The sequence below is a fragment of the Vicugna pacos genome, chromosome 35 (genome assembly GCF_048564905.1).
Source record: "Vicugna pacos chromosome 35, VicPac4, whole genome shotgun sequence".
Lineage (NCBI taxonomy): Eukaryota > Metazoa > Chordata > Mammalia > Artiodactyla > Camelidae > Vicugna > Vicugna pacos.
In genome coordinates this window covers 24,071,857-24,085,803 of record NC_133021.1, presented here as the reverse complement: position 1 = coordinate 24,085,803, position 13,947 = coordinate 24,071,857, and the positions used below count along the sequence as shown (strand labels likewise).

The 13,947-nt window shown below is 43.9% G+C and overlaps 1 protein-coding gene and 1 long non-coding RNA gene across 2 annotated transcripts in view; one reads left to right on the top strand and one right to left on the bottom strand.

The window, feature by feature from the left end:
• KIAA1217 (KIAA1217 ortholog) overlaps window positions 1–13,947 on the top strand; it is a 669,685-nt gene that overhangs the window by 288,800 nt on the left and 366,938 nt on the right. The window lies entirely within an intron of this gene.
• LOC140691417 (uncharacterized) lies at window positions 2,548–6,240 on the bottom strand. The gene is made up of 3 exons (XR_012067025.1): window positions 6,154–6,240; window positions 3,060–3,165; window positions 2,548–2,740 (listed from the first exon to the last, which is right to left on the bottom strand). It is a non-coding gene; the product is annotated as an uncharacterized lncRNA (long non-coding RNA).

Sequence of the window (13,947 nt, the reverse complement as noted above, 5' to 3'; positions counted from 1 at the left end):
GGCTGCACAGGCTTTTTTCAAACTCTGATGATATTGCTTGGTTATTTATCCAGTGCTCCTGGGTCGGTGTCTGTCCTTGGTTTATTTAAAAGGATGGAGAAAGAAGAAGGGAGATTCTGTCCTTGGCACGGCTAGCGCTGCTCAGTGGCACATCTGTTTTCCTAAGTCATTAATGGGTCCTTCTGGAAGCAGCCAATCCTTCCTCAAGCATCAGGTCAGTGATCCTGATTTGAATCGGCACCAACCACCCATGAAACTAGAAGCTTCCCTGTGATTTATTGCTACAATAAAACCTCACTAATTAACCATAATTAGGAGGAAAAGCCCATTTCAATTTTAAGGTTCTAAAAGAAGCAACATTTTAATCTCTTCCAACTTTACATAGTGATTTAAATTAGATTGATCAACTGTATTTGACTTCACATATAAGTAAAAATTATTTCTAGATAGCACATGGAGTTAATATGTTCATTTTTGCTATGGGCATGGTCTTTAAGGGACAGCTTGTTTTTTCAGGCAATTTAAACATTCTATTTACACTCTTAGAGTATTAATAGTTTAGCAAGTGCTTTTTTCCCATCAAAAACACTAACTTGATCTTAACACTCCTCAAAATTATTTTTAAACAAGGAGAGCCTGGATTGTAGAGATTATTGTTATTTTTGGATCAATACGACAGTGATTAGGGGAACAAATGGGTTGAGTTAGAATGTCATGAAAACCTGCTTGAAAGCTTTTCTGCGTCTTTCACAGGGGTTTACACTGCTGTTGAAAATGAAGCTGATTTTTTAAATCTAATGGGATGATTGTGTTGCGAATGTGCTGAAATTCATTTCTCCTGCACATTTGATAACGCTGTGATCTTTACTTGACAGTTCCAGTTTACAAAGAGGCAAAGATAGATGCAAATAAGCCTGGGATGGAATGTTTTGTACCCTGTATCATTTCTCCTGATTGTTTATTTGTTGTTTACGAAGTCAAAAGAAAATGAGCTGGAAGGCCAAAACTGATGCTGCGAATAGAGATATCTTAAGAGCTAGGCTCAAGGCTCTGAGTTTTTATTTTCTGTGGGGGAAACAGATAGAAGCTGGGAAGAGGGAGCGGGGCACAGCATTTGGATTGGCCCTGGGACCATGTCTGCTGCTGAGTCCAAGACAGCCTGCCTCACACTGACCATTCATCTCCCGGTGGCGTCTCCTCCCGCCTCCTCTCCCTTCTTGTTGCATTGGATGTTTTCAGCTTCCTGCCTCCCTGTTCACCTGAGCCCATGAAATTATCCGCACAGTCTGGTCGGATGAAGCATGCCTGAAAATGAAGGCAAGTTTTCAGAACCCCTTGGAAACTGCTTCCTTTCCAGTGTTCCTTCCCATTAGAAGTGGAAGCTGCAGCCTTGCCCAGTTGGGTCCAGGAGGGCATCTTTGACTTCATGAGGTCACGTCTGCTAGAGGCGTGCCCTGGGCGGATCTCCCCAGCAGTTAAGGCAGGACTAAACACAGGGTTAGCGTTGCCAGAGGTAGTACAGGGAGATGAAAAGAAGCTTTCTGTTGCTGAAAGCCACGGTGCTTTGTCCCTACTTGCAGCTGAGTGTCTGGACAGGAATGGCTGATGGGCTGTGGGTGATCCCCCCCTCCCCAGGAATTCACTGTGTTCACCCAGGGTACCGGCCTTTGTCCCAATGCCTTGGGGCTTCGGCATTTTTGAGGATGTCTGTTATTTGGTTGGCACTTTTGCTTCCTTTTTACAAGTTTTTATTTTATTAAAAAAATATATATATGTATGTGTGTGTGTGTATATATATATATATATCAAGCATGTCTGAAAGACCACAATCAAGTTTTCCTAAAGAGGGACAGGAGAGAACAGGACCTAAGACATGAGCTCAGCCTTGCTCCCAGAGCCACCCTGCTACTGCTGTCTCCTGACACCATGGTCTGTCTCCATGCCTCCCTCCAGCCCTGGTTTCCTGATCACAGTGGGCACGTGGCCTCCAGGACATTGCTAGCACAAAGCATTGGTCACCCCACCTGAGTTCTAATCCAGACCCTACTGTTTGCTCTTTGTATAACCTCAGCCAGACTCCTTCATCTCTCTAGGCCTTGATTTTATGAAAAACACAATTAAATAATATAAGAAGAAGTACTCAATAATTGCTAGTTAGCTTCATGGTGTAAGATTTGGGGTAACATACAGGCCTTATGTATCTTCGGGGAGATTTAGTCTCCACGTCTAACCCAGCACTTTGTCGCAGTAGAAGAACAGCACCTTACATTTGGAAGTACTTGGACACAAATCTCTCAATATTTTGTCCATCAAATTTTTTTTTCAAATTATTTTCTGCTATAGTTTATAACAAGATATTGAATATAGTTCCCTGTGCTATACAGTATAAACTTCTTGTTTACCTATTTTATATATAGTACTTTGTATCTGCTAATCCCAAACTCCCAGTTTATCCCTCCTCCTCCATCCCTATCCATTAAATGTTAATTAAATTATGCTTGTTTAATTGGTGAGGTGATAGAGCAAATAGAAAGCCAAATACAAATCTAAAATTACTGCATTAAGAAATTGCAACTGGTTTGATACAGGAGGGGAGGGGAGGGAGCTGAGGCTGCCCGGGTTTCTGCCTCAGGCAGTGGGTGGATGACGGTTCTGCTCACCCAGGCAGGGCATCAGACAAGGTGGATGATCATCAGTATTTTTCCAGACCCACTGAGGTTCAGGTGTGTCTGTGGGGCATCTAGAGGAGATGTTTAATTAGAGGCCGGACCTCAGGAAAGAAACCTAAGAGCAATTACGTTATAGTTGCTAGGTGTTTAGTCTTTGCATTTGCCCCCCTCCTGTCTGGAACACTCTTTCTCTGGGAATCTGCACAGTTCACTCCCTGTCTCCTTCAGATTTTTGCTCAGTGTGTCATCCGAGCAGTAAGACCCTCTTGGGCACCCAATTTTAACTGGCAAGAAGTGTTTTCTACCAAAGCCCTCCCTGTCCTCCTTGTCTGCATCATATTTCCCCCCACAACATGTAGCACTAACTGAACGACAATATATTTTACTTACTTTTACTTATTAATTTTGCTTGCGATGCTCTACTATTCGAATGTAAGCTCCATGGGGGCAGGAATTTTGTCCGTTTTTCTTACTTCTACGGCAGCCAGAATGGGACCTGGTAGATGTAAGGTCTCAATAAATCATTGTTGAGTGGCAGAACGGGCCTTTACTATGTGCCCAACACTGAACACTTTACTATTTCCATCCAGGTGAGAGAAATAAATTCAGGAGCTAGGGCTTTCTAGTTAGTAATGAGCACCATGGACATGAATGAGATGTGCCAGGAGGGTGCGGAAGGGAAAAGACAAGAGGACCTAGAACAAAGAAATAAAGGGCCTCCTCCTTTCAGAGGCAGGCAAAAGTGGAAATGGACCACTTACAGGAACCCAAGAAAGAAAAGTCACTCAGAGAGCAGGAGGGAAGCCAAGCTGCTGTCTCATGATGTCAGGCCAACTGAGGGGGTGTTTCAAGAGAGAGGAAGTACCGGCAGGTGTCGGATGCTATGGAGAGGTCAGCTTAGGTAAGGAACAAAAGGTGACTAAGAGGGATGGACCTGTAGACTCTCTCCAGCTCGTCTGCAGCACCTGAGTCAGACTCCTGCTGACAAACATCTGACCAACAGGGATAGAGTGGATTTTATTACTATCTTCTCAGACAAAGCATATTACAAGGATATAAATGGCAGAATGGATGTGATGTATAATTCCGTGGTTCCTAGATTGTGGGATATCACAAACCAGTAACATTTGATGGGAAAAAAGAAAATGGGTCATGGAAATGTTAGACTCATTTGCCAATCGTCTCATTATTCTGCTCAATGCATATGAGGAGGTCTGGCCACAGGGAATGAATATATTTGGAATCATTTAGGAGACACAAAACCCAGACAAAAAAGATCGTTTCTGTTAGCTTGGGTTCTGGTCCTCAGTGCAGGACAGAAATCCTTTCGGAGAAAGGGTCCTTTGCCACCAACAAGTCGCCCTCTTGTGGGAACTCTTATTTCCCCTGCTGCTTTGCTTGCCGTGGCTCACATCTGTGAAATTCTGGATCGAACCAGGCAGTAGCCTGCAAAGTCTAGAGCACCTTCGACCGATCATCTTCAGCAGCCTCCCCATCCCACAACACAAGCAAATACACAGCCATATCATCTCAATTTAAAAATGTGTTTGTTATGTCACTTTAAGGGAAGTCCCCTGGTCACCTTTTCTGCCCCCCCAACACACACACACCTGCCACTGGGCAGGTGAGATTCTATGTGATGTGATGTCTTGTGCTGACTATTAATAGAATAAGGATTTAAAAGGAGAAGATACTAAAACAGGGCAGAAGTAACTCTATAAACAAGATCCTTGACAAAGGAGGCTTTTTCCAGAGCTAGCTCTGCCTCCGGGGGGTGAGCAAATTAGGCATTCCTTTTGCTTCTGACAATTTTTCAAACTCATTTTCAGAGAGTGCAGATACTCATTCATTATCAGATTGACATTAGCCAGGATATTTTAATGTCAACAAAGACATGTGAATGATTGCTCGCCTAATTATTTCCTATATCCCCTTTGGAAGTCCACGTGTACAAGATTTTAAATAAGGAGTATGTCCAAGTTTATTTATTTTTGTTCTTGTAAGAATTCTGAATTTTAGCAAGGATGCAGCCTAAGTGAACTTAGAATAATGCTTCAGTTTCATATTTTCTGGCTAATGTTCCATAAATGTCATAACTTTGCTGTTTAATGGGGAGTGTGTTTTTTTTTTAATGTAATAGATACGCCAAACATTAATGAAGGAAGGAAGAGAGGGAATGACTGAGAAATGCCATCTCAAGCTCAAAAACATCAAAATTAGCAGTAAAAATTGAAGTTTCTTATCACCAGGAATGGGAGGGAGACAGTCACAGATATTGAAACAGACACAGCCTGCGTGGCCCTTGCTCCCAATTTCCCATGACGGGCTCGGGGTGACCTTGATGCAGCAGTTCAACTGCCTCATGCCTGTGTTTCCTTCATTTGTTCATCAGGGGCTGTAACACACTTGTGCCTAAATGACACTGAGGTTTCCAGCTGGTGCAGGGGTATTGTAATGGTGCTTCCAGGACATGGCCCTCGGTCATCCTGGTCACCCCACTGTCCTCCAAGGCTCTGGGTAGGGGCCTCCATCTAATTTGGAGATTCGTGCTTGATATCTGTGGTATCCAAACTCAACAAATCTATTAATCCTTCAATTAAAGCTACTTTGCAGGACAAAGTCTAATACCAACCATGACTAAGGGTGGCAGAAAAAAATGTTGGTCTGATTTAGCTGGAAGTAGGAATCATAGAAAAATTGTAAGAAACGTAGTTTTATTACTTTGACAGATTTATAGAAATTAGGATCTGGGGGAGAGTATAGCTCAGTGGTAGTGTGCCCGCCTAGCATGGACAAGGCCCTAGATTCTGTCCCCAGGACCTCTATTAAAAATAAACAAATAAACTTAATTACCTCCCCCACCCCCACCCCCCAAAAACCAAAAAACAAAAACAAAAAAATTTTATAGTAACTAGGATCGATCCTGGCCTAATGTAAATTCTTTAAGAAACACTGAGACATCTTTAAGAGTGGTCTGTTTTTTAATGTGTTTTCCTTGTGTGCATCTAAAGAGAAGGTTCTTGAAAACCACTGTCCTAGATCATTCTTCTAAGGCTGCAGTGATGCTCCTCATTGGCTTATTAAGTATTTCTTTCAATGTTAAATTTTACCTACTTTTCAAATGAACCTCAAATTCCTAACTAAAGGGGTCCAAATCTATGAAGTTTTATTATTGTGATAGTCTTCTTTTATCCCAGGTTTTCTCTGCTCACACAGTGCTTGACAAACATAAATGTTTGAATAAATGAATTTGTGAATGAATGAATGAATCTATGGCAAAAGGCCATAGATTCAACCCTCAAACCCTTTAGTTGGCTTCACTTTATTCCATTCTGCAGAGACAGATTCCCAAATCCTGACCATCTGTTTATGCCATCTGCAAAGGCCACGTGTACAATCTAGGCTTAGTCAGTTCAGGCCACTATGAAAACGTATTATATACTGGGTGGCTGATAAACAAAAATAAATACAATTTGTTTCTCACAGTTCTGGAGGGTGGAAGTTGGAGATGAGATCAGAGTTGGATTCTGGTGAGAGCCCGCATCCTGGTTCACAGGTGGCCATCTTCTCGCTCTGTTCTCACAAGGCGGGAGGGGGCAGGGAGCCTTCTGGAGTCTCTCCTATGAGGGCACTAATCCCATTCATGAGCGCTCCACCCTCATGACCTAATCACCTCTGAAAGGCCCCACCTCCTACTGTCATCTCATTGGGGATTAGGATTTCAACCTATGAAGTTTGTGGGGACCCAAGCATTCAGTCCAGAGCTGCCACAAAGGAGAACATATTACTGCCGTGTGACATCACCACAGAGTCTTCTTGCTCATGGTGACAGATCTCCAAATGCTTTGCACTTACTCATCTAGGAGTAGGAGGAATTAGGAGGTGCGTTTGCTTCCTGGCTGCTCAGGAGTTAGAAAGAGCACGTTGCAAGGCAGCCTCTCTTTACAGACCAGAGCTGCATCAGGCTCCCGGGGCTTCCTGTGATGGGATGTGGAAGAGCAGGGCATCTGCTGGTTTCCTAAGACACGTAAGAAGACCATCCACTATTGACCAGGTACCCAAAGTCCTTCCTCTGGGCTCCGTGGTCTGTCACCATTCCACATCTCTCAGTGGCTACAACTATGTTGCGTAGGATAAACACCAAGGATAGGTCGAGAATGATTTTTCCCTGGAGAAGAGGCTTCTGGCTTTGGGACGCATGGCTCTGCTCCAGCCAGGCTCGAGGAGTGCTTTCTAAACTCGTGTTCTCCAAGTCTCTGTGTTCTTGTGCATCTTGGCCACTCTGCCTTGCTCTCCTCTGCCTCCTCCACTGGGAAGATCCTGCTTATGAGATTCTGCCTCTGTAGACACTTTCTTAAATGTGTCTTCTCTAGACTTTCCAAACAGAGCTAAGCTTCACTTTGCTGTGCTCCCAATGACACAAATCACACAGGATTCTAGTCTCTGCTTTCCAAGGGCATCTGTGACAGGGAAGGGACTGTAAGGGCTCTTGGGTGGGGGGTCTGTCTCTAATCCACACCGGATCCCCAGCCCCCAGCTCAGTGGAAATCTGTGAGTGATTCTAAGTCAAGCCACGGCTTTATAATCACAGAGCTACTTCCTAACGTTCTTGGCCCTGTTTTACTAGTGCTAAGTATTCTGGAAGAAATTTCCCCAATGTAGAAGCAAATGTATTTATAGTATGGCAGGCTTGCAAAATATAATAACGTGGCTGAGAAAATCAAAACAATAACCCAAAATCATTAAAACACCAATCTCCTGTATAGATTATTTCTGGATTCACAGCCTGAGTTGCCATCTGCAGAATTCTTCCCTGATTATATTAGACTTATGACTTCTCCAGGACTTTTCCAAAAATCAGAAATTATGTTTCCTGAGGTTAAACCCCTCGCTTTTTTTCAGGTACATTAAAATGAGATTACCATAGCATGTTCTTTTGTATAGAACTATTCCACGAAACACTTATTGGCTCCTGGGAGTTTTGAAGGTATTAAATCTGATATCCAACAACTAACTGTGTTATTATCAGTCCTGGCTTACAAATTTCTCTGCTCCATATCACGGTGAGGCTTCATGGAACCTGGATGAGTGGCTGGAATCATTTCAAATATCCCCTGAAGGTCTTAAATCCATCACTTCCTCCCCAACATGCCCAGCAACTTGCATCATCATCACTCTGGTTGATAGAATGCTGTTTTTCTTAATGGGTCATTGTTGTGACACTATTTTTTTCTTAAGGGTAGAAATAGATGAGGAAAAAATACAGCCTGTCTTATTCATTAATGAGTCAGAGGAAAAGGCACCACTGCTTTGAATTATCAAGGGTCAATGTCAGGGCCTCTAACAAGGAAACATGTTTATGTTATCAAGAAAGCTTGCTAAGAGGCCAAACTGTACAAAGTTAGGGACATTTTCATGACCAAGTCAGCTGCCCCCATGTCCTGTACATACCCGGGTCCTGTGACCAGGAGGGGACTGTTTGGTGATCTGGTGGTTCTTTGTGACTTGAGATCAAACTTTGAATATCATAGGAGTGTTTTTGTAGAATATGAGGCAGCATACCTCTGGGGATAAATATCAACAATCTGCTAAACTTTTTGCTTTTCATTAGCACCTGCTCCATCACCGCTGGACAAGCAAAGGTGATTGACTGTCTCCTCCAAAAATGCTGATTGGCTCTTAGAGAACATGAGACAGTCTGGGTGGAGTCGGAGGTTTTGCGGTTGGGTGGTTTGAGAGATCTGAACTTGTCTTCTCCCAGCCCCTAGGCGGTCACATTAAGGTCAGACTAGGGCTGTGAAAGGCTCCGTGCTTTCTTGCTGTCTCAGTAAAATGGAGTGAGTTCCTCTTTCTAATCAAAAGCCAGTCTCTCCCACCTTCTCAGAAATCTTACCACCCCCTCTTCCCCCCCATACCCTGTCTTTCCCTTATCTTCAGCCTCTCCCTGTCTGATTCCTCCTTCTCACCGTCATTAAACACACTCAAATATTTTTGATTTTTGCCAAACCCTCCCTCCCTTAACTTTGTGGCCACTTCCAGCCACAGCCCTGTTTATCATCTCCAAGTCCACCAGAACTCTCCAAAGCATTGCTTTCACTGACTGTATCTATCTCCTCCCTTCTCTCTTACTTCTTTGCTCTCTCCAATCCTGTTTTGACCTTACCACCTGAACAAAACCACAAAGTCTTGAAGAGACTAATGATTATAAGGTTAAACATAGCTTTACGGTAGAACTCAACAGTCACACTCCCAAGAGAAATCAAAACTTATGTTCAGGCTAAACCTGCCTGCAAATGTTTACAACAGCTCTATTCATAGTCAACAGAAACTGAAAATTGCCAACATATCCTTCAACCTGTGAATGGATAAACAATTTGTGACACACACATATACATACACATATCTACATGATGGAATACTACTCAGCACTGAAAAGGGAATGAACTATTGATTCATGTAATAACATGAATGATTCTTAAATATATTTTGCTAAGTGAAGGAGGCCAGGCCCAAAAGGCAATATAACGTACGATTTCATGTGACATGTTGGAAAAGACAAAACTCTAGAAACAGGAAACCAATCAGGAGTTGGGGAGAAAGGTTGGACTACAGAGGGCAGCATGAGGAAATTTGAGGGTAAGGGAAAAATTCTGTATCATGACTGCGGTGGTAGATAGATGAATTTATGCATTTGTCAAAACCCAGAGAACTCTACAGCACAGAGTAAACTGTACTATATATTAACTTTCACAAACTATCAACTGGGCTATGGGGGACCGTGCCAAATGGAATTCAGACTAACAAATGAAAAACCAAAATAATATGAATAACCTCCATGGCTCCAGGGGGACTTAATGGTCCTTAGCACGCTGCCTCCAACAGCCCTATCCCTCACCAAACTTCCTTCTCTCCGCTTTCTTGGCAGCGTACCCTTGTACTTTCCCCTGCTTGATTGGCTTCTCTTTCTAGAGTCTCCTTTACAAGCTCTTTCTTCTCTACTCAAACTTTCCTTGTTATTGTTTCTTGAGCCTCAGGATCAGGCCACTCTCATCTCATGGAACAACTTCACCCACCCCCAGGGTCTCGGTCACCGAATATGCTAATAAATTTCCAATTTATCTCTCACACCGGGACCTCTCTTCTGAGCTTCTGAGTGAATTGTGCTGCTACCTACTAGACGTACCCACTTTGGACTAAACTAGCCCAAGCTCAACTTGGCATCTACACCTTCCCCACACTCACACCTGATTCTTCTTCTCCTGGATCCCCAACTCGTTAAAGACTAAGAACTTGGACTTCATCCATAACTTCCTTCTCTGCTTCTTCCATCTCCCTCACTGCAGATGCCTCTTTATCTCATTCTCTCTTGAATGCATGTGTTTTCTCCATTTCCACTGATGGCCATGGTGCCACACTGGTCCGACCCACCCCATCTCTTGTCTACGCTACTGCCCTTCCAATTTGGTCATCCAGCAATATCTTCCTCCAACCTTCTCCATTTTGTAGCTGGCGTGATCTTTCAAAAACACAAGAAATGACTGCGTTCCTCTGCTTCAAACCTGCCTGTGGTTTCCCATGGCTTTTATAATGAAGCCCAGATTCCTCAGCACATCCTCCCAGGCTCTGCATGGTCTAGCCCCTGGTGGCCTTTGGCCTTTCTCCCCCACTGTGCTTGCCCACATGTCTCTGCATCCAGCCACACCAGCCTTCCCTCTCCCCACAGATGCATCAGACTTTCTCCCCCATCAGGCCTTCTTCATTTCCTGTCCCCTTCACTTGTGCCTCACTAATTAATCATTGTTCCTCCTTCAAGAATCAGCTTAAATGTCACTTCTGGAGAGGCCTCGCGAGACCCAGAGACTTGCTTTGCTTCCCTCATTGAGTGCTTGCACAGTTTCTCTTTCTGAGCATTTATCTTAAATATCAACCTCCCCCTTTCTAAAAGGCAAGAAAGAAATGGGTCTGGCTTGTTTATTTCCCTAGAGCTAAGGATGATGTGGGACACACTGCAGGTACTCAATAAATATCTGTTGGAAGGAAATAAAAATTAAGTTAATGAATTTGGTAATACACAGCACAGTGCATTGTGTAGGTAATAGTGAGCTCCTGAAGGCATCAGTGCATGCAAAGACAAATGTGTCGAAGAGTGTTAGTTTGGGAGTCGTGTGCAGGGGAGATTGGGGAAACCTAAAACACAGAGCTTATAATGTCATAGGCAGAGTGTGGGGTAATAAAGGTCTGGAGTAGAATGGTGACAATATGAATGGAGAGAAAAAAATCTTATAGGATTTGATGACATTGTATTTGGAAGCACAAAGGGGAAACGTAGATTCAGAAATTAGAATCTGGTGAGTTTTAAAATAATAAGCCATTAAGACGAGAGAACTAGGTTTCCGAGGAAGCTAACGATGTCACGTCAAGAAATTGTCCTGGGGACGGTGAGGCTTACAAAGAATTCCAAGTGGCCAAAAAAACAGAAGTTGTATTTCAAAGACTGTCTGCATGCCTTTTCCAAATCAGGACCATCTGCAGGGAAAGCTGGAGTGAAATTGCTGTTTATGCAGATAATTTTCTCCACAGGTGGTCCCCTTTTCCGGTGGGGGGCGCAGAATTGTGCGAGGCCAGACCACATCCTCTACACAGTGGTGGAGGCCACAGCGCTGTCAGGAGGTACCTGTCTCTCCACAGTCAGGGCATCCTACCCTCCCTTCCTCATGCCTTCCCTCGAGCTGCCACCGGCCTCTGGCAGAGGTGACCTAGAAGAAAAGCCAGTTAGCTCCAGTGGTGTGTGGGTGTGTGGGTGTGTGGGTTATGGACCTGGTAAACTGGTTTTTGGAGGCAAAGGGAGAGGAGTGGGCATTACTGAGGTGCAATTCCATGGAAACAGAAACTGAGGGGGCCCTGGAAGGGGTGGGGCTGGAGGAGAGATGCCAGAGACCTGGCTCAGTTCAGAGGCTGAGATCCCGCCCAGGGTTGGAGGGGATGGAACTGTTGTGCCCCACTAAAAGCGAGATGGAGAAGAAAATGCTTTTTGGCTACACAGTGCAAGGAGAGGAGGTGTCTGAAATATGGAACTGCAAAAACCAGATAGGGAGGAAGCCAAGACCACTCAGCTGAGGCTCTGGAGGGGTTCCTCCTGGTCTGGGAGGGGAGAAGTTTCTGCCCAGCTGTGTCTACAGAGACCAGAGCCCCAAGTTAAGGGCTCAGGCAGTTGAGTGGAGCAAGGTCTGTGCCAGCCTCTTGCTGGCAGCTCTGGAACCTGGGAAAATTCTCTGAGCTCCATGGGGAGATGGGAAGTGGGTTTCTATTGGGCTCCATAGAGTTAGTCTTTGTTCAGACTTGACTGTTTGTCTGATGAGAGCAGTTTGTGGTTCACAGTGTGTGTGAGAGAGACAGAGACAGAGACAGAGACAGAGACACACACACAGAGAACACCTTCCGTTTGAATTGGCCACTGCCCATCTTGGCAGGGGTTCAAGATCAGACTGCATCCACTTTAGTCCAATCATGGTTGGAAAAAACAACAGCAAGAAAGGCTTTAAGGCTCCCTCTCCCATCCCACCTGTGACTCCTACTCTGATGTAGGCACATTATTTCCGGGGCTGCAGGAGGAAGAAGGGCACGCCCTTTTAACACTCCCTGTAGAGGTCACGGTCCCTGGTTCTGCCACTGGGGAGATTACTCCCACCTGCAACACTGCCAAGCTTCGCCTGCCTTAAAAGAAAGACTTGATCTGATTTATTTGTGTTTAGTTTGCCTGCGAGTAATATCCTGCCGGATGGGAGGGTGACTGTAGCTATTAAGAGTCCTGTAGACGTGCATCATCGGGACAGCCCTTTTCTTTGCTTGGCCCCCTCTTCTCTCCGGCCCGCCCTCCAGCACTCCCCCTGCAAGATCTGTGTGTCTTATTTCAGTGCTCTTCAGATCTTTGAGGACTTTCTTTCTCCCTCCACCAGGAAACCGGGGCATGAGGCTGCTGTTACGGGAGTCTGGTGGGTACCGACCCCAAGTTGTTACTCTACTTGGCCAACAACTTCTGAGGACACCAGCGTGCACGTCTGTTTCATGGACTAAGAATAAAAGTTGTCTCTGCAGATGGCAGCCTTCCGGGTGTAGGTTCTAAAGGTCCCCGGAGAGAACTCTGTGACTCCTAGCGCTAAGTCAGGGAAGCAGCAGTGGGACGTTCGTAATTTGGAGATGATGACCCTCCCCGAAATACTGTCTGTTCCATGCTTTGGGGCACCCAAATGATCAAGATAGAATGACAGCAAAATAAACGTTAACTAAAAGTTGCCAAAGTATAATACACTTTTTCTCAAGTCTATCTACTGATCCTCAGCTTTTCCTGTAAATAGGATGCATTTTCACTCTTATGTAAGACTAGCACTTAATACATAAAGTGAATATTGCTTTTAGCAAGACTGTCATTTGGCTTGTGTCCTGGCCCAGTTTAGAGAGTTGCCTTAAAGGCAAGAAATATCATCAACTCTTCTCTTTCCAAACGCTTCTAAAAGGATAACAATTTTTACCATCAAGGATATATTTCTAGTGGAGTGCAATTTGTATTATAAATAATTTAAATTAGCCCAGATACTTTGTGCCTTCATTTTTTTCATTTTATTATCAATTTTAGGGTGATCATTTTGCTAACATTTTTCTCATAAAATGGGGTAGGGGGGAAAAAAATACAGCTGTCTAAGCCTGTTGTTAACTGCTGTAGGAAAACACATGCAAAGAATATATCCAAGGGAGGATGTTTAGTATCAGGAAATTTCTGGCCATTTTGCTGGAAATTTTAGCCCTGCTAACCAACATTTTTAAGGTTTTATGATTTTTCTTTTTCTCAAAAACAAAAAAATCCACATTATTGTTGCTAAAAATAACTAAAACAACAAACTGGTTTGCTCAATCAAATCACCCTAACAGTCAAGGCCGGAATATAGTCACACCTGGGAGAAGGCGGCATCCTTGTGTTAAGAGCAGATACTCCTGCAGAAGCTGGGCTGATGAGGATCTAAGGAGGAGAACGTGCAGTAGGCACAGTCTTGGTATGAGTTCCGTGTTTTTTTCTCAAATGGTTGCCAGTGGGGCTTTGTACTATGCTTATAAATTATTCATGAAATCCCCTAACAAGTTTAAATACTGTAAAAATAAGTTTTGTTAAAACTGGTTTTAAGCATATAAATAGTAGTTAATGGAAACTGGCCAGGGCATCCATTCTTACAGTGATAATGACAACACTGGAGGATTTGAGGATTAGAATGGGATTTGAAAACAT